Genomic DNA, 18,548 nt, shown 5'->3' with positions numbered 1-18,548 from the left:
CAGAAAATAAATTCCTGACGTCTCCGTTGCCTTGTGAGAGTGTGATGCCAGCGGTGCTTCCAGCGGCTTATAAAGCCACAGAGCAGCTTCGAGCATCTCTAGGCTGACTGTGACCTTTCCTGAGGGGTACCCCTGTGACACTGATGCTGCCCACTTTGCTGATGGCACAGGTCAATGCTGGTGGCACCTCTCTCTCTCTCTCTTCACTGCAGGTTTTCTGGGCACTTTCTGCCCGTGGCAGCCAGGCTTCGCGCTTGGGTGGCACCCTGCTAGGTCCTGCTCCAAGATGCAGCACTTGCTCCTGCTCCAGACTGCCCAGTCTCCATCTCAGCTTCTGCTCCTCCCCAGCCAGGTCTCTTCCCCTCCAAGAGTAAAGACAGTTGCTTTTCATCCTGCTTAAGCACTTTGTTCCCTCCAAGCAGCCTGCCAGGCTCCCCAAAGCCACTGGCTCTCCTGTTGTCCTCCAGCAAACATTGTGTTGGCTGAATAGGGAGCGAGGCTTCTCATAAAGTGCTATCTTACTGTTTCATCAGGTGCCGCAGGGGTTTAGTCCAATATAGCTATATAGAAACACTCCTTACGGCCAGGCCAGTACAGCACTTTTAGGAACGCATATGCAGCAGCAGCACAGCTGTCAGCGCCTCTTCAGGCACAAGGCAGTTCTAACTTGTGTTTACTAACATGTGCTCACTGACATGTCCTAATCCTCTCCTGTTGCCTAGCATGGACACAGCCTGTGGGCAAAATTTGTATGTGATCTCAGTCCAGAGTGGCCTCGTGTGCGCATGACCTGTGAGCTGCCAAAAGGGCTACGTGACTCAAGTCTTTGCTAGCCTCTAGTCACCCATCTCAGGCATAAGACAGTTGATGGGGTGCGTGGGTTTTACCTGAGGAATATCCAGGCCTGCTTTGAGTCCCATTAGATAACAGCACAATGTTAGAAACTGGTCTTCACCAGCATTTCTAGCATTAGTGGGGGATACAAGAAACCACTTGTGTTGACCTAGCTCTCCGTGCTTCACCTAGAGAAGCTATTTGAATGAACAGCATGTGAAGTTGGTACCCAATGGCTGAAGTCTGGCCAGCACCAAGTTGCCCAGTGTCACCAGTGCTGCAGCTACACAGCTCCAGCTGGTTTCTGAAACCAAGCTTTGTCAAGCTCACTGCTTACATTAAAATGTCCCCTGCCTTTGCTGGTACTTGCATGGAAGCGCATGTGGAATACAAAGGCAAGAACAGGGTGAGGAGTTGGGGCTTCTCAGGTCAGGCACTGATACCTTTCTTTCAGATTGTTTCGGCTGTAAAACAGGGGTCATGATTCTGATCTATGTCACAAGGATTTGGGAGCCTGATTAACTACTGCCTGTAAAAGACTGAAGAAGTCTTTCTGTAAATCTAGGAGCAAAAAGTGGAGAATGAGAGAGGCTGTTGCATGAGCATGTATTATGCTGCCCTAATTTTCTCCCTATGTTATCGATCCAGTGGCTTGCTATGATACAGCCCTGCTGCTGTAGTGGTTTAATTCATTTTTAAGCATCATTATTTTTCATGTTGTGGTCTTCCTCTGCTTGGGGTGCTTCTCACTACCCATCCCCAAAAATGTCCATTCCTGTCTGTGTTTCACAGTGTGCAGTGCTCCCACATGTGTGTGCGTGCACACCAGGGAGATGGAGAGGCAGCTTCAGCTACACTAAGCAATTAAACTCTGGTAGCTCAGGGATGAGCAGGAGGCCGTGATTTTCTTTTCCTTTGCAGTAATTGCCTCTGCAATCAGCTTTGATCACCCGAGAGCAGAGGAGATGAGTGCTGCAAGTTGACATCAGTGGTTTTAATATATCCATTTACATATACAGGAGCAGTGCAGCATACAGCTTTCCATAGCGCCTCTGACCTGAAACCATCGCCGCTCCATAGACACCTCATTTAATTTAATACTTCACCGCCACTGCGGAAGCCACAGGATGGAGATGGGAGGGGGGATAATCAAGCCTTCACTCTCTCGCTCTCCGTGAATGTCTGTAGAAATGACATGAAAGTAATTGCTTTTGAAAAGCAAAGCAGAAATGGCACAATTGATTCCACTTAAATGAGAGGAGAAGGGGTGGGGGTGGGGAATGTTCACCCTAAACATGCCACCTTCTTTCCTGCTGCAAGCAAATCGCTTCATGGGTCTGTGTGGGGACGAAAGAAAGGTGGGCTTGTCGCAGAATGGCACGTGGGGGAAGGAGGCGAGCGCAGACAGACAGTGCTGCTGTGGGCAGGATACAGCCTTGCAGCTAACTTGGCCCCGAAGACAGATGCTGCTTCATGAAGCTATATGACATCCCCTGTTGTCACAGGCATTTCTGTTGCTGGGTAGCTGTTAGGGAGCTTCATTGTGGTGAGCATCCTAGAATTATTCTGCCTCCAAAACCCACTTGCCTGCCTTGCAGCCAGGGGAAGGGAGTGTTTATCTTGCATGCTGAGTAGACATCGGGTCCTCTTCATCTCTCTCATCCATCTCAGAATAGCCCAGTGGATAAAGCTGTGTGAGCTCAAGGCTTGGGAAGCTATCCGGCTTGGTGCCTGATGGTGGATGTCCTTCCTTCCACCAAGAGCCCTGTACTTCTTCTGTGAGCTGCCTGGCACACAACTCTGTCTTTCCTGTTAGTGGGAGCTGCAACCCAGCTGTGCTGAGGTGCAGCTCCCCTGGCTGTGGTGCCTGCCCCACAAGCCCCTCGCAGCCCCCAAGGTGCAGACGCTGCCCTCGGGGGTGACGTGAGGTTCTGCTGCTCCTGTGCAGCTTGGCAGGCGCTGGGTTAGTGGGGCTGCTGGGAGGGAAAGTTTTCCTGCCCCTGTCAGCCCCCTCTGCCGTGGACCTCTGCCCACATGGGCATCGTGGGGAATTTTCCTAGATTAGGAACGCTGAGATGCATTTGTACCAGGGCAAAGCTGAGGGTCTGTGGAACATCTGTAGTACTCAGTTTGGCCTGTGCTCATGTTGCAATAGAAGCTGATACTTGTGGCCAGCAAAGTAGGAGTGACCCTGGAGTCCAGTAGTTCTCTGCCTGACACTAGAGCATGTGCTTTGCTCTTCAGAACACTCAACGTTCTCTGCTGGATCCTGTGTTCACCACAAGGATGGTCTCTACTATTACAGTGTACAGGCATGGGAGCACATGCTCAAATCTACACAGAATTTAAACGTTTCCCTTTTTACTTTGGTGGGCGTTTTGCTGGGCAGCTGTGACCTTTTCTACGATGGGTTTGAATAGGTTACATGCATATAGAATATGACTTGGAGGAATGCAGGCTACTGCGGTAATGACTATGTCTCCGAAACACCTTTAATGTAGATGTTAATGTCATTTTATGTTAATTGCATGCAAATTGATTATTAACGTATTTATTGAATGTTGACAGCTAGGTGACAATCTTTAGTAAATATGTTTTACTAATCAGTTAGCATTTAATTAATAACGAAATTCTCTCTAGGTTTAGTAAGACAGTGAGTGAACATTAATTAGGCCCCTCAGTTGCCATCTATGTTGCAGGACGTCCCCGGTGCTGCTGAGAGGGCTCAGCCATCCTTGGCAGCTCAGCGAGGGACAGGCAGGTGGGCCTGGAGGGGGCTGGGGGCAGCAGCACCACCAGCAGGACAGACACATATGTGCCCAGAAGGGAAAAGTCCCTGGGTGATGTTGCTCATGGGAGAGCCTCATGTTCATGCATGGCACCACGGTTATGCGAGAGCTGAGGCTGAGCCAGCCCATTGCAGTGGGGTGGACCCTGCAGCGCTGGCCGAGAAAAGCCGTGAGATCTTGGGATGCTCGTCCTCTCCAGGCATTTGGCTCATTGTGTCCATCAAGTCCAGCAAGCCATATCTATGCACCACGGCAGGGCCACTTGCACTTGTGGGGCTGAGTCGCAGGATGGGGCAGAGCAGCGGGTCTGGGCAAGAAGCGCGGGCATGGAGTCCTGGACCATTCAGGGCCTGTGGGCTCTTGGAAACTGTTATCTTTCCTGTTTCGAGGAAGAGATGCATAACTGTATGAGACCTGTTGATATGGGAGAAGGATACACCAAATCCCTGTTAGAAATCTGTTCTTTTTACGTTCTGCCCTGTCGCCACACCTCTGTGCAGGAGCACAGTCTCAGTGAGATGTTGGCAGTGTCTGTCCCTAGCACGTCACCTTGTTAGTGTTATCAACAAGCTCTAAAGAGCCCCTTTCCCCACGAAACAAGGCTGTTTCCAATCACACTTGAGCAGAAAAAGCAACGAGCTGTTCTCACCTGCAGTGATCATTTCACTACCCTTGGGTCTGGCAAGGCATTGCACAGCCCCTGACCAGCAGTGCAGGGCAGGAGCCACACGGAGCCTTCGCCCCAGCCCCACGCGTTTGCACCCACCGGCTGTGGCTCCTCTCGCCTGTCGGAAGAAGGTGAGCAGCATCCCTTAGACGTCCCTTGCAAAGGCACTGGGGTCAGTGGCCGGGGAGTCGCTCCACCGCAGGGCTGCTGCAGCACTGTTAGCTCTAGCAGATCGATACTTTAGTCTTGTCATGCTAATTGCTCCTTGGTTGACATTCGTGCTCCTTTCCTGCTCCCTCCCTGTGTAAACTCTTCACAGCTGGGACGCCAAGAAGTACCAACACTGAGCCCTCAAAGCCTGCTCCTGGTCAGGCCAGGACAGGAGGGGTGGATGGCCAAGCTGCAGGGTACCAGAGCTCCCCTTCCCCTTGCTTCGTGGATGGTGGACACAGGGGAAATGCCTGAACGGGTCCTCAGTGCAGGGTGGAGGAACACAGAGCCCCAACACGCAGGTGGATCAGGAGCTGGTTATTTACCTTTTAGTTACAAGAACTTTGGTTTTGCTCAGTTGCTCTTTGCTCCTCTCTCCTGACTGTTTGACAGCCCCTCCATGAGCAGAAAGTGGCAGATACCCTGGTGCAGCAGAGCCTCTGCCTTCCCCGAGCTGGACATATCTCTGCTGCCGCGAGCGTGCGTGTCAGATCACACCTACCATATTGGCTTCCTGTCCCCAGAACATCAGGTTTTTGCAGCTAATGTGTGCGGGCGGGTGTCTCCTCCCGACAATCCCCACCCCCAGCAGCATCAGGCCTGTGCTGTTCGGGGTTTTGTTAAGCCGTTTAGTATTAATTGATTTTTTTTTCCATTTTTTCTTTCTTTCCCTGGGCGGGTCAATAGCTGGATGCTCAAGAGCAGAGGATCTATCAACTGCAGACCAAGCAGAGGGAGAGGCAGGCAGAACTGGAGCAGAAATGCAGCCGGATCCAGCGGCTCTGCCTGGGTGTGGAGGCCAGCCACCAGCTGCAGGAGGAAGCCCAAAAGCAGGTAGGAGAAGACGCCATTCCGCTCTAGCTTGGTAGCCCATGCTGGGAAGGGAACTTTATTGAATGCATTCACAGCAATAGTGATAATCCGCTCTTCTCGTTTACATGGGAGCATAAGGAAGGGCTAATGATGTAGAAGTAGAGTCTGTCAACTCCCAGGGAGGAGGGAAAAGTCCAGGGAACTAGGGAGGCAGTTACAGCTCTGCTGACTGTAAATAAGTGCTGGGATTGCACTTGATTTGAGGGTGTGACTGCCGTAATGCACAGATGTCCTGGACGTTCTCCTGCTGCTGTGCTCCTTAGAGAGAACAGGGTGGCCATCAGAGACAATGCCTCCCAGGACAGCTATGTCCTAGCCAGTGGTAACTGTGACACGTAGTGAGCCAGGAGATGGAGCTTGTTCAGATCTGTTCAGCCATGCTGCTGTGGATAAAATCCTCTGTTTGCTCCAGGACGTGCAGACAATTAGGGTGGAAGTACCCTCCTTTCCCTGTGGACCTGACAGGAGGCCTCCTGGGTGGTGCTTGTGCCAGTCCTCTTTGTGCTGGCTTTGTTCACCCCTGTCCTGCTACAGTTCTTCTCTTCCGATCCCTGTATTTCAGAAGCTGCCAGGAGTCAGACTGTTGGCTCAGACAGCGTATTCCTTCTGCATGTGAATCTGGCTTGGGAAAGCGTGCTGCTTCCCCGTCTCCTCAGCCATAGGGTTGTCTGCCTGAAGTCCTCTCAGGCACCTGTAGTTGTGAGCGGATTTTGACCACAAGCTGTTATTCAGATCCATATGACAAACAGAGGTGAAGAGAGATGATCCTGAAAACCTGCAGCTACTGTTGCTGCACACTGCAGGATTACTTGCTTAACCTGCATCTCTCCTCCGTGGTACCCACTTCTAATCTCTTTCAGCACCCCATAAACCAGAAAAATTATGTCTATTTTATCAACTTGATAGTTAAATATTATCAGTGTTCTGGAAGACTAAACCAGGTAGTCTTGTATTTGGAGTATCAGTCACCAGCATGCGGGATAGCAGGAATGAACTCAGCACAGCTGGTTTGTCTGAGCAGCAGCTCAGAGGGCAGCATTTTAAAATTGGTGGGGGGTGAGAAACACACACCTTATTATTCAAAGTGGAAACATCTTGTTTCACTTAATTTGGTGATGATTGATTTGTTCATATGAATATGAAGATATTGGAACTATATATATATTACATCATGTATAACTATGATGCAGTGATTATGTTCATTACATTTGAAGGAAAATAACGAGATATTGTTCTGTTTATTTCCAAGTCACTGGGGGGGGCAGGCAGGGAGAAGAGACAGCACAGCATGTAGGCTGAATCACATGTTGTGAGCCTATTTTCCACTTGCCAACTGGTGAAGGCTGGGTACCTTTGTCTGTGTGCATGAATGGTGGAAGACAAATGAATCTGCAACTGTGCCTGTGTTTTGTTCTGTGTATGCATACGGGTGACTGTATATTGATTAGTGCAAGGACAGCATGGCAGGGTGGGAGTCACACTTCTCTTTCTTCTCATAGTTCTTATAGTCTTACTCCGTTCCTCTCCCTCCATCCACTGATACTGAGTTCAGGTGAGCCCAGCTGCTTGGTTTGGGTGTGAAAGTAGCAGATAAAACGGCCCAGCTCTACACTTTCTCTTGCAAACCTCCCAGTTAAAGTACTGAACATCAAGCCCTGTTACATAAAAACATAACAATTCTGGGTTAGAACAGTGTTCCACCTAGCTCTGTGTCTGGCAGCAGCTTACGCCCATGCTTGGGAAAGAGGTCTTTTACCGTGGGGAAGAGCAGGGGAAGCTTGTGATACTGCTCCAAGATGTTCACCCACATTCTGTGGTGAAGGGGCTTCCTGAGCCCAAGCAGGAGTCTTTGTTTTTTACAGCCGTTGAAGAATTTTCATCCATAACTTGTCAAACTATTTTTATAACTCGGTTATTATCCAGCTTCTGCAATGTCTTGTAGCAGTCATTTGCACTGCTTAACCATGAGTGGGATGTAGAACCACCTCCTTTTGTTTATTTCATACCTGTCCCCTGACAATTTCTGTTGTTTTATTGGGAACCAATGAACAATCATTCCTTACTCACCTTTCCTGCGATACTTCCGATTTTCTAGACCTCTGTCGTATTTCTTTTCCGTGATCCTTCTTCCAGACAGAAGGGCCTCAATATTTTTCGGGTTGGGTTGGGTTTTTTAGCCAGACACAGTTACTGATAAATCTCCTGGTTTGGGGGCTTCAAGTCCCCATGGCTGGCAGTCCCAGGATGCCTGCAGCAGGCTGCACATACCAGAAGCCTTCTTCAAGGAGCGTCAGGTGTAATAAAGCATTAGGAGCATGAGTTATGGTCCTGCCCTTTAAGGAAAGGCTAGCAGCACAACCCTGCCTGTCAGCCGAGTCCCCCACCTGATCATGAGCTCTCCTGGTGAATGAATCAGGATTTGGCATATCGTTGTTTAATACAGCCCCCATGCTAATGTCTTTCTGAAATGAAACCGAGAAAGCTGTTAACCTCAGTTAGCCAGCTGTCCTCACCGTGACCTGGATAAATCATCATAGCAGGAGCTCTGAAGAATGCCGCTCTCGCTGCTTTGGAAAATGGAGCTGGAAGGAAGGACTGTGCTTCCAGCTCATGCCAGGAAGACTTCTCTGCACCAGGGCCGTGCAGCAAAAGGACTGGTGTCTTCTCATGCCATTGACCTTGCTGGTGCTCCAGGCTGGGTGTCAGGTCCTGGAGACTTGGGGAACTCCCCTGTCTATCTTCCTCGTTAGTGATGTTCCTTCAGCTCTCTTCTCAGGGAACAGCGTTCTCTGTTCTGAGTGTCATGGGCTGGAGGTCTCCATACGCACAGTTTCCTCTTCCAGCCCTCTGGAAGGACAAGTAAGTGGACCTGCCTAATCTTTCATGCTGGAGCCTTAGCACTCACCTGAATATACTGAGCTGACAACTTGGTGCTCCTTCACGTGTTCCAGAGGAGCCTGCTGTCCAGGATGCTCCTGGATGAAGACGTGCTCCACAGGGTGAGCAGAGGCCTCAGTGCTGGGGTCCTGACTGAAGTAGACAAGGATCAGGCAAACAGTGCTGCAGCAAGGGATAGAACTGTACAGGGGACACCTCTCAGCTGCTCCCTTTAGTACTGCATCCAGCAACATGCACAGCTTCTGCTGGAGCTGGTAGGTGCTTTCTTTGCTGAGCTGCACCCAGGAACTGGCATGTGGAGAGAAAGCTAGATTTTGCCCCTTTTTCCTACCAACTTATCTGGTCACAGGTTACCCAGTAGCCAGAACATGTGCTTTAACATCTGCTGAGAAGAGCAAGCAGAGCCTGGAGGATGTCAGTGGGTGATGAAGGCTCAGATACCACCATCTGCATGACATGTGCTGCTGCGCCTCGGGCTTTGGCCTGAGCAGTGTAGTTCCATCCTTGGTGGTAAACATTTGAGTAGACGAGGCGGAGATGGGAGCATAGATTTGCTATCGGAACTTTTGGATTCAATTTCTATTCTCAGTAGAATAGCTGTGTGCAGTTTCTTACTTGTGCTGCTTTGTAAATGATTTGTGCAGGACATGGCTGTCCATCAGAGACCACCGGCAGAGAAAGTTCAGCTTGATGCCATGTAGTCCTGCTGTGCCGAAGTAACACGGAGATCAGGGTCTGACTGACGGAAAGGTTTGGCCTCTGCCGGGATGGCTGTAGGAGTCTAGTGCCCTTTGCCTACCTCCTACTGCTTGAGTGCAGTCATGGAGAGGTACAATTGCCTCGATATCAGTGGTTGATCTGCTTTCTTCTCAGTAACCAAGAGGGGTGCGGTTCCAGCGAGATGTGTGTTGCCTACCCACAGAGCCTCATGGCCATGTTAGTGCTAAGCTGCACCCACCTGGTTTATGGGTCCTCAGTGGGAGGGTGGAATGTGCACAGGCACGTAGCGCACATCAGGGAACAGAGCAAGCTCACACAGCCATCCCAGCACCATCTGTAGATCAACGGGGCTAGAAAGACACACAGCCCCGACAGCCCGTGGGAACAGGGAGTGAAGGTGAACTGTGTTCACCTTTGTGTAGACACTGGCAAGGAACCCCATGGGGTACCTGGGTCTGAGAGTCAGTTCTACAACACAAACGTTAAAGAGGGAATAAAGAAAATAATAAAGCACTGACTAAAATGGTCTGCAAGGCTGATTTCTCTCCATGCAGCCTCTGAAGGAGCAGTCTTTGGGGCTGTGGAGAAATAGGCAGCCTCCAGGCTGTGAGGCTAATGCAGAGCCACGGCTGTTTGTATAGCTGCAGAGCCTTTAAGAGAGACTTGGGAAAACTAGCTTGGATTCCAATGAATATTTACAATTACACTGCTCCAAAGCTGAATCCAATCACAGCACTGCAGTATGCAGGCTTTGTGCATCAAAAGAAAATGAGAGGAAAGGAGGAAAGATGGAGTTGCCTTTGGAGAGACTTATAAACACAGATCTCTCTGCTTGTGGCAGAACTAAAATGCTTTATTTCTGATAGGAGCAATTTATTCTTCAGGCGTTTTGCTTGATATTAGAAAGTGCCTGGCTGTTTTTTTGAAGTGAGAGTCTTCAGTATATGGTCTTTAATTTAGAATGAAAGAAAGGAATGGAAATTGGTGTAGCCCATAATTTTGATATTGTATTAACAAACTCCAGAAATTTGGGGAGCATTTCCAAACTGGAGCTGAGGCCCCTTTTACTCACTGTGTTCTTGGTTACCATGCGGAAGTGGGCTGGGCAGAGTTACCCTTGCTAAAACTGCTCTTCTAATGTGATATTTGGCTGCTTACCATGCTATGCCACTAGCCAATGTGATCTAACAGAGAAAGGAAAGGGATACACGGGCTTGAATGCTCCTTGCAGCTCAGTATTGGCCTCTTCTCTTTTTGTGGTGGAAAGTATACAGAAATAATGGTGTCGGAGAATCACTGCATGGTAAAAAGATGGAGGATTTGTGACTGCTAGATCACTGCAGAGCTGTGTGCAGCAGAATAGGAAGTGTGTGACAAAGAAGAGGCACTGCTGGAAGTGACAATAGGAATGGAACCTAGCAGTTCACCTCCAGGAGCTGCTCTGATAAGCTGCCCATATCACCCATCGAGCAACTCTTTTACTAGGTGCCAAAGGAAATCACCTTGGATTGTCTGACTTGTATTCCTTGTGTTGGTAGGTGGAAGAGCTGTAAGAAAGGGCTTGGCTAAAGGAGTACCCATCTGGATGCTTTAAGAAGTCCTACAAAGTGTCCCATCAGTTCCATATATCGGGAGACTTTACGGAACTCTGATGCACTGGAGCAGTTCTGGAAGAAGGTAGGTGTGAGATGGGACAAAAGCACAGGGAAAGCAGGGAACAATAAAGATCACATAACCAGCAATTATGCTTCTTACTCTGATGCCGCATGCACAGGACATCAGTTACCAGCGCTGCCAAAGCGTGGCTGAGCACTGAATGCTGCCTGCTGCTCCAACACGCAGGGGCCGTGAACAATCTGTGGCCTTGGTGTGGTCCTACAGCACCAAAACAGCACTGCTCTTAATTAATTACAAATATTTAAGGTCATCCTTGCATTCCACCATGCAGACATTCCCTGATGCCATGGCAGCATGAGAGCAGATGCTTTGAGGGAAGTTGGGTTAGGATTTACACTGCAAAAATGTGCAATTACTTTGGCACGTTGCGCACTTACAAGCACACCTGACCTGGGAAAGCGACATCTGAAGGGCTAGATTCCTCCATCCCCAAGGCCCCAGCAGGCAGCATGTCTCCACCCCTGAACAGAGGGCAGCGTGTTGCTGTTTTCAGACTGTGCTAATCCCTTTGTGTGTTTTGAAGATGATGCTGTTTCCTGGTGCATTGCACCTTGTGGCTGCATAGATCCCTTCTGCTGGATGGCAATCTTAAAGGATGCTGATGGGAAATCCTGGGAAGCTGGGCTCTGATCTGAGTCACACTGCTGGTGCAGGGAAGCACTGTGTCACATGCAGGCATGGCACGGGGTGTTCCCTGCAGCTTGGCACATACTGAAGTCGATAGCCCACAGCAGGGACTTACGTTCAGTATTATGCTGCCTAAGAGGCTTAAAATCGGCTGTGAAGTTTTCAGTATAACTACAAAAAAACCTGTTTTCAGTTTCTCCACTGGTAGCTTGCTCCAGGAGATGGTGCGATTTGGTGATTGATTCCTGGAATCTGGCTAGCTTATCTGCACTGGGGTATTTGGAATCACATTGTGTAATACAAAAATACAGTCATTCATTTCACTTATTTGAAGTTGTCTTGCGGGAATGGCAGCTGCCCAGACAAATTCCACATGAAAATGAGATATGTGACAGAGAGCCCAGTACTGTGTGCAGCAGAAATAACAGTGCAGTTTTGCACCCACCAGGAAGCCACTTTCGTCCATCTTGCTCTCCACAGCTTATTGAAGGTTTTTATACAAGTTTCTGACAGACATCAGTTGCTGTGGCCAAAACCAGCACTCCAGTTGACCAAAGGAGGAGTAGCATGCTTGCACCAACCTGGGAGATCCGTGGCCTCCTGGAAAACTATCAGATAACCACTAGTGTTAGAAGCAGGTCAAGGCTCAAAGCAGCAAATGCTGTTGGAGTAGCTGCGAGGGTTTCCTTTTGCCCATACTGTATCTTTTTCAAATTGGCTGGAATGTAAACAAGAGCTTTCTGATCTCAGTGGGGCTGGAGCACAGATTCAGGGCAATGAGCAAGACAATACGGGCAACTGGAGTCGTGGCTGAGCCAACCCTCGTCCTGATGATGGTAGGCAAAGCTCTGCAGTTCTCTCAAAACTCCCAGCTGAGCAATCCAGGTGTGTGCAGGAGGCTGGCATCAGTGCGTGGCTGTACAGTTCTGTGCATGTCTTCTAGCACTTCATCTGCTCACTAACAGCCTGCGTGTGATATGACCAAATGCTCTTCCTAAAGCATGAACTGGGCTCCCACATTTCCAGATGGGAGCAGCTGATTTCTCAGCTGGGAGCTGCAGTACCTTGCTTCTCTGAGACTCCCCTGGTGCAGTTGGGTCCCTGTAGGAGTTTATGGGGCAGTCCCTAAGGCCTCAGGGAGCCTCAGCTCCCATTCAACTGTTTCATTTCTTTCTGAATGCACATAAACTTTGGGAGAACATCATATCCTGCACAAAGCAGTCTGACACAACATATGACATTAAAAAAAAGAAGTGGTTTTTGTTTTGTAGTTGTTACCTGCCAATTTATAGGCTGCTTGCCAGTTCTTACGTTAACGGGACAATGGGAAATGATCCTGCAGACAACCTGATTTTCTAATCCTCTTCAGTTATTTCTTTTCCAGGCTAAAAAGACTATCTACTTTTTCCTCATATGGAAAATATTCTTTGTATTTGATCACCCTTGTTGCTCTTCTCTGAAATCCTTCCAACTCTATTTTTCTTGAGAGAGGCAGACCAGAGCTGCATATGGTAATCACAATGCAGCTTCCACTATGAATCTATTCAGTGGCAACACTGTGATCTGCTCTCCATTATTTTCCTAATAATTCTTAACAGTCAGTTTGCCTTTTGGGCTGCCTCTGGACACTGAGCAAACATTTCCATAGAACCATGTCTCCATCTGTATCTGGTTTTATCTAGCACAGCCCCAAGCCCTCACCCCTGAGGAGGGACCAGAGTCACAGCAGCTGGGCCTGCAAGGGAAATCTTGTAAGGAAGAAAGTGCAAATGCCCCAGAACTTTAGCAGGTTTAAACCCACCTTGCTGTGTCTGGTACCTTCAAGACTGGGAACAGCTGCTAAACATCTGATAAAGAAGAAATGATGAGTTAAGATCAGTGTCACAACACTGCAGCTCTGTCCTCTGTCAGGCATGGCTACCCTTGAGTACCAGCCCTGCCTGAGAGGCTGCATAACACTGTGGGAAGATATCAGGAGCCTACTCTTCACTGAACCACAACTCGTGGTCAGGTCAGGTAGAACTGCTAGGAACGGCCCACGTTTGCCTTGTGCTTGGACACAGAACCTCCTCGAACAAAACACCCACGCCTGTTGAATATGGTCACCGTTTCACGACGATTCCTTCTGAGATCCCACCTTCGCTTACCGTACCAAGCACAAAGCCCATTGTTTTACAGGCCACAGGCCTGCTGACAGCCCGTGTCACACAGGAACCGGCCCACGCACTTCAGCTGACACAGTCTGCACGGTTCATCGCTGGAGAGAGGCTGGCTTCGTCGCTCAAGCGTTCTGCTTGGTGGCTCTCAGTAACCTTTCACCATTCGGCACAAGCACACCTAACCGGGGAATGCTGTGGTAGCCCCTGCAGATAAGTGCTGAAATTAGGTCTACTATTGAAGAATACAAATAATGGCATGTTCTCTTAGTCCTTCTTCACATTTCCTTTCTACAGATTCACAGAGTGAGCAGGAAGGGCTCATGCAGTCTGACCTTCTGTACCTGCAGTCAAGAAAATTTCTCCGTGTTACTGCTGAATTCAATAACTTGTTTGACAAAGGCAGCTTCAGAAGGGCGTTCAACTGGACTTGAAGAAATCAAGAGATGGTAAATGCCGTACTTCCTTCCTTGGCAGTCAATCCCTTTGCACCACTCCTATTGGGTTTTTGTGCTCTGATTATTGCTGTAGCAATGGGGTTAATGAAGCTTTCTATGCAGCGGTAGTATGGTCTTAACTTTGTTTCTTCTGGGTTTTATGCTTTATCTTTTCTGTATTTTAGAATACTCATTTCTTTTCATCCAGAAATTTAAGTTTAACCGTAAGGAAAGGAAGCGCATGAGAATCCTCTTTATCTCCCTCTATTTCTGCATTCCCATGCCCATACCTCCCTGTGGAGGTTTTCCTGTTATCTTTTCCCACCTGCTGTTGCCATTGCTGCTGGTTTGAGAGGAGCCCCCAAAGCCAATACTGATGAGGCTGTCCAGGTGTGCCATTCATCTTCCAATGGCTTTAGTGAATGTAACTGCAAGAACCGATGAGGCATTACGTTCTATGACCAGACCTGAGCAGCACTGCTTTTCCTTCACTCACTCCTTCCTTCTTCCAGCAGGATCTCTGCTTTCTGCTGATTTCTAGTTCTTGGTTCCTCCTAGAAACTTGTGGCAGCTTATGTACATCTATAACTCACAGACACAAAAAAACCAAGATGCAGCTTGCAATAGCAGTGGTGGAAAAGGTAGACGTGATGGAGTAAGTACAAGACAGCACTGAGAAAGGCATCACCAGTATGTGGGCATTCCTCTTACCCGGGGTGTTTAGAACTCAACAAGGCACAGCCCTGGGTAGCCTGACCCTACTTGCGCAGGTGTTTTGGACTTAGATGATCTAAAGAGGCTCCTGCTCAGTATTTCTGTGACACTGGGCCTGTCCCTCCCAGGGACCTGGGAAGACACAGGAGGCAGCTGCCCCTGCGCTCTTGGTGACGTCCCCAGGCTTCCTCCAGCATTAGCATCTGCAGTGGATGAATCCAGCTAAGCTAGTGTTCGAGCAACAAGAATGTCAAAGGTTGCTTTCTGTGTGTCTGGGCTAGGTGGGCCCCCGTATGCACCACCAATTGCCTCATCGTCCCTCCATCCTCAATGTTTGATGGGAACAAGTTGGGGGATGGAGGGAAAAAGGGGGCAGAGTGCTTCTGTCTCCTCCATGGTTTGTCTTGGGCTCTCTGTCTGTGCTGGAAATGCAATAGGGCAGGTTTCTACCTCTTTTTGCCGCTGTGGCCGTTTCCTCTCACTCTGTTTTTACACATCCAGTTCGTTCTTTCTCCATTCTCTGGAGGGGTACCCTTCCCAAGAGCTGCAATGTTTTTTTAATAAGTATTTTTCAAGGAGCTGGCTGAGACCCTGGGAAGGATAATGAGAATCATTTTCATTGTAGAATGCAAAGCTACACAAGACTTTCCTGTTTGTTATTTCTCCCCTGTAGACTCTGGCCACGCTGCTGATCATTTATGTCTGTTGATATCCCTTGCCAGCCAAACATGTGGCGTGTGCCCTCGATGGCACCCAAATGGGATTAGACCAGAGCTGCCAGTTTCCTACAAATACAGAGAATTGGAAATTATCGCTCAAACTACAGAGAAATAACCTTTACAGCTCATTAAAATTCCACAAACAAACAAAAAGTTCCCATTTTTCCCTTTCATGAATCCACTTGGCTGCTGCAGTGGGCTAGGACACCCCCTTCTTTCCCCTTCCCTTCTTTCTTTCCCCTTCCCTTCTTTCTCTCCCTCTCTTCCTTCCATTTCCCTTCTTTCTCTCCCTTCTCTTTCTTTTCTCTCCCTTCTTTCCTTCCTCTCCCTTCTCTCTTTCTCTCCCTTCTCTCTTTCTCTCCCTTCTCTCTTTCTCTCCCTTCTCTCTTTCTCTCCCTTCTCTCCCTTCTCTCTTTTTCTCCCTTCTTTCTCTACCTTCTCTTTCTCTCCCTTTTCTCCCTTCTCTCTTTCTCTCCCTTCTCTCCCTTCTCTCCCTTCTCTCTTTCTCTCCCTTCTCTCTTTCTCTCCCTTCTCTCCCTTCTCTCCCTTCTCTCCCTTCTCTCCCTTCTCTCCCTTCTCTCCCTTCTCTCCCTTCTCTCCCTTCTCTCCCTTCTCTCTTTCTCTCCCTTCTCTCTTTTTCTATCTCTCCCTTCTCTTTTCTCTCCCTTCTCTCTTTCTCTCCCTTCTCTCTCCCTTCTCTTTCTTTCCTCTCCCTTCTCTCTTTCTCTTTCTCTCCCTTTTCTCCCTTCTCTCTTTCTCTCCCTTCTCTCTTTCTCTCCCTTCTCTCTTTTTCTATCTCTCCCTTCTCTTTTCTCTCCCTTCTCTTTTCTCTCCCTTCTCTTTTCTCTCTTCTCTTGCTTTCCTCTCCCTTCTCTCTTTCTCTCTCTCCTCTTTTTCTATTTCTCTCCCTTCTCTTTTCTCTCCCCCCTTCCCCTCTTGCCATTTCCCCCCTTCTTCCCCCCCCCCCCCTTTTTCCCCCCTTCTTTCCCCCCCCCCCTTCTTTTTCCCCCTTTCTTCCCCCCCCCCCCCTTCTTTTTCCCCTCCCTCCCCCCGGAGTCTCTCTCCGCGGTGCCCGCTGAGGCGGGGGGGGGGCAGGCCGGGCCCGGAGCTGCGGGAGAACAAAGGTGCGGGCGCCGCGCAGCGCGGGACGAGGGCGACCCCTGCCGGGCGGCGGCGGAACAGGGCGGGGCGGCGGCTCCGGGCCGCTCCCTGCGGGCCTCACGCTGCCCTCGCCCTCACAGCGTCCTTCCCGCTCCCCTTCAGACCTTCCCCACCCTTTTTAACGCCCCCCTGCTTTTCGGACTCCCGCTTTCTTCGAGGCTCCGGGTCCCCTTCTGCCTCCTTTCCAGTCTCATAGAATCGTTTGGTTGGAAAAGACCCTTCAGGTCATGGAATCCAACCGTGCGCATCCATCGCTAAACCACATCCCTGAGCGCCCTGCCTCCCCGGGCGGCCTCTGCCAGTGCCCGAGAACCCTTTCAGCAAAGAAATGTTTCCTACTCTCCAATCTAAACCTCCCCTGGTACAACTTGAGGCCATTTCATCTCGTCCTATTGCTTGTTACTTGAGAGAAGAGACCGGCACCCACTCCACGCAGCGAGCTCTGCCAGGCTGCTCTGTGTTTCCTTTGTGGAATTTGTCCCTAAAAGCAATAAGCGATCCTCAAGTGATGGAGCTCGCTGCAGCTTTTCATAGAATCACTGGGTTGGAAAAGACCTTTGAGGTCATCAAGTCCAACCATACCTGTCCAATACTAAATCATATCCCTAAGCACTTCATCTACCCGTCTTTTAAACGCCTCCAGGGATGGTGACTCCCCCACCTCCCTGGGCAGCCTCTGCCAGTGCCTAAGAACCCTTTCCGTGAAATAATTTTTCCTAGTGTACAATCTGAACCTGCCCTGGCTCGACTTCAGGCCATTCCTTCTCCTCCTATCACCTGTCACTTGGGAGAAGAGACCAACACCCACCTCACTACAGCCTCCTTTCAGATAGTTGTAGGCAGTGGTAAGGTCTCCAGCCTAGCTTTTCAAAGAGCTCTGGACTAACCCTTCCCCAAATAAATTTCGCACCGCTCGGTTTATTTGACTTGGCACTGTTGAAGAGCCAGCGTCAATGGACAGTCATGAAGACATTTCTACTTCTCCTACCTATCATTTCTCGTATTGTGTCTGTCCCTAGAGGTGAAAGAGCTCCCTAGCTTTAGATGCCCGTTGGTTGTCTCATAGTTTCATATCAGACGATAAACACATTCCCTGTTAAATCCTGCTGGTGAGATCCAGATGTTCTAGGATTCCCTTTTTCCTTCTCCCTTGCCTCCGGTCATGGTCTGAGTGCCGAAACCACAAAGAACCTGGGAACCTTCCTGAGTGAGTCATCTTCTCCATGCGGACTGCCGCCAGCACAGACCTGCAGCCCAGCAGTCCCCACCAGACCCTGGTCCCAGCAGACCCGTGGAACGATAAAAAAGCACAAAGCTTCTAAATTGTGGGATGTCAGCCGTTACTACAGCTGTCGTCTTCTCCTTTATCAGGTCTTAGGCATCTGCTTGAATTCTGTAGTGCATATAGGGCAATGGGAGCAGTTCTGATTAGTTGAAGCTTTCTTTTTAAGTTCAGTAATACAAATGACATCCAGAGATCACTCCATGGTTGGGTTGAGGGAGACAGTGGGATTAGACTGAGGGTCCCTTCATTTTTACTCTTGCCCCCTCCCTGGCCTCCCTATGCTCAAAAGCATTTTTGTTGTATTTACAAGTGTTTGCCTCTTGGGAAAGAGTTAGGCCACATGATGATGGAGCCTGGTTAAGCTAAAATAATGTAGCTGTTTTTTCCTGCGGTTAGAATTATTTTTATCACTAGTCATTTAATTTTTTACATGCTTTTTTCCACACATTCTGTAACTCAGTTGAAAGGAGGTTCATCAAACACGTGAATTAAATGCATCTTCATGAAAAGGGTCGAGATGGAAACTTTTAGCTGCAAACAAGAAGCGTTTCAGAAGGCGTCCAGCCTGTGTGGTTGACATGACCATGTCCATGAGCCCCTCAGCCTGCGAATATTGATGTGCACATAACCTCTGCTCACCTGCTGCGCAGCCCCCACCAAGCAGGACTGAAAACCCGAATAAAGCTTTCAGTCCAAGATCTCTTTCAGCATTTCTGCAGCAGCTTACCCAGAGCCTGGATCACCCCGCTAAGCACAAGCCCAAGGATGAGTGTGTGGCTCA

At 49.2% G+C, this 18,548-nt stretch overlaps 1 long non-coding RNA gene across 1 annotated transcript; it reads left to right on the top strand.

Moving 5' to 3' along the window:
• The first annotated feature begins 5,191 nt into the window (after positions 1–5,191).
• Positions 5,192–14,637, top strand: LOC138726670 (uncharacterized). The gene is made up of 3 exons (XR_011338464.1): positions 5,192–5,334; positions 10,530–10,668; positions 12,680–14,637. It is a non-coding gene; the product is annotated as an uncharacterized lncRNA (long non-coding RNA).
• Positions 14,638–18,548: the final 3,911 nt, after the last annotated feature.

Source organism: Phaenicophaeus curvirostris, chromosome 14 (assembly GCF_032191515.1).
Source record: "Phaenicophaeus curvirostris isolate KB17595 chromosome 14, BPBGC_Pcur_1.0, whole genome shotgun sequence".
In the NCBI taxonomy this organism is placed as follows: Eukaryota; Metazoa; Chordata; class Aves; order Cuculiformes; family Cuculidae; genus Phaenicophaeus; species Phaenicophaeus curvirostris.
The sequence above is the reverse complement of the archived record's forward strand: the minus strand, read 5'-3'. Positions and strand labels throughout refer to the sequence as shown.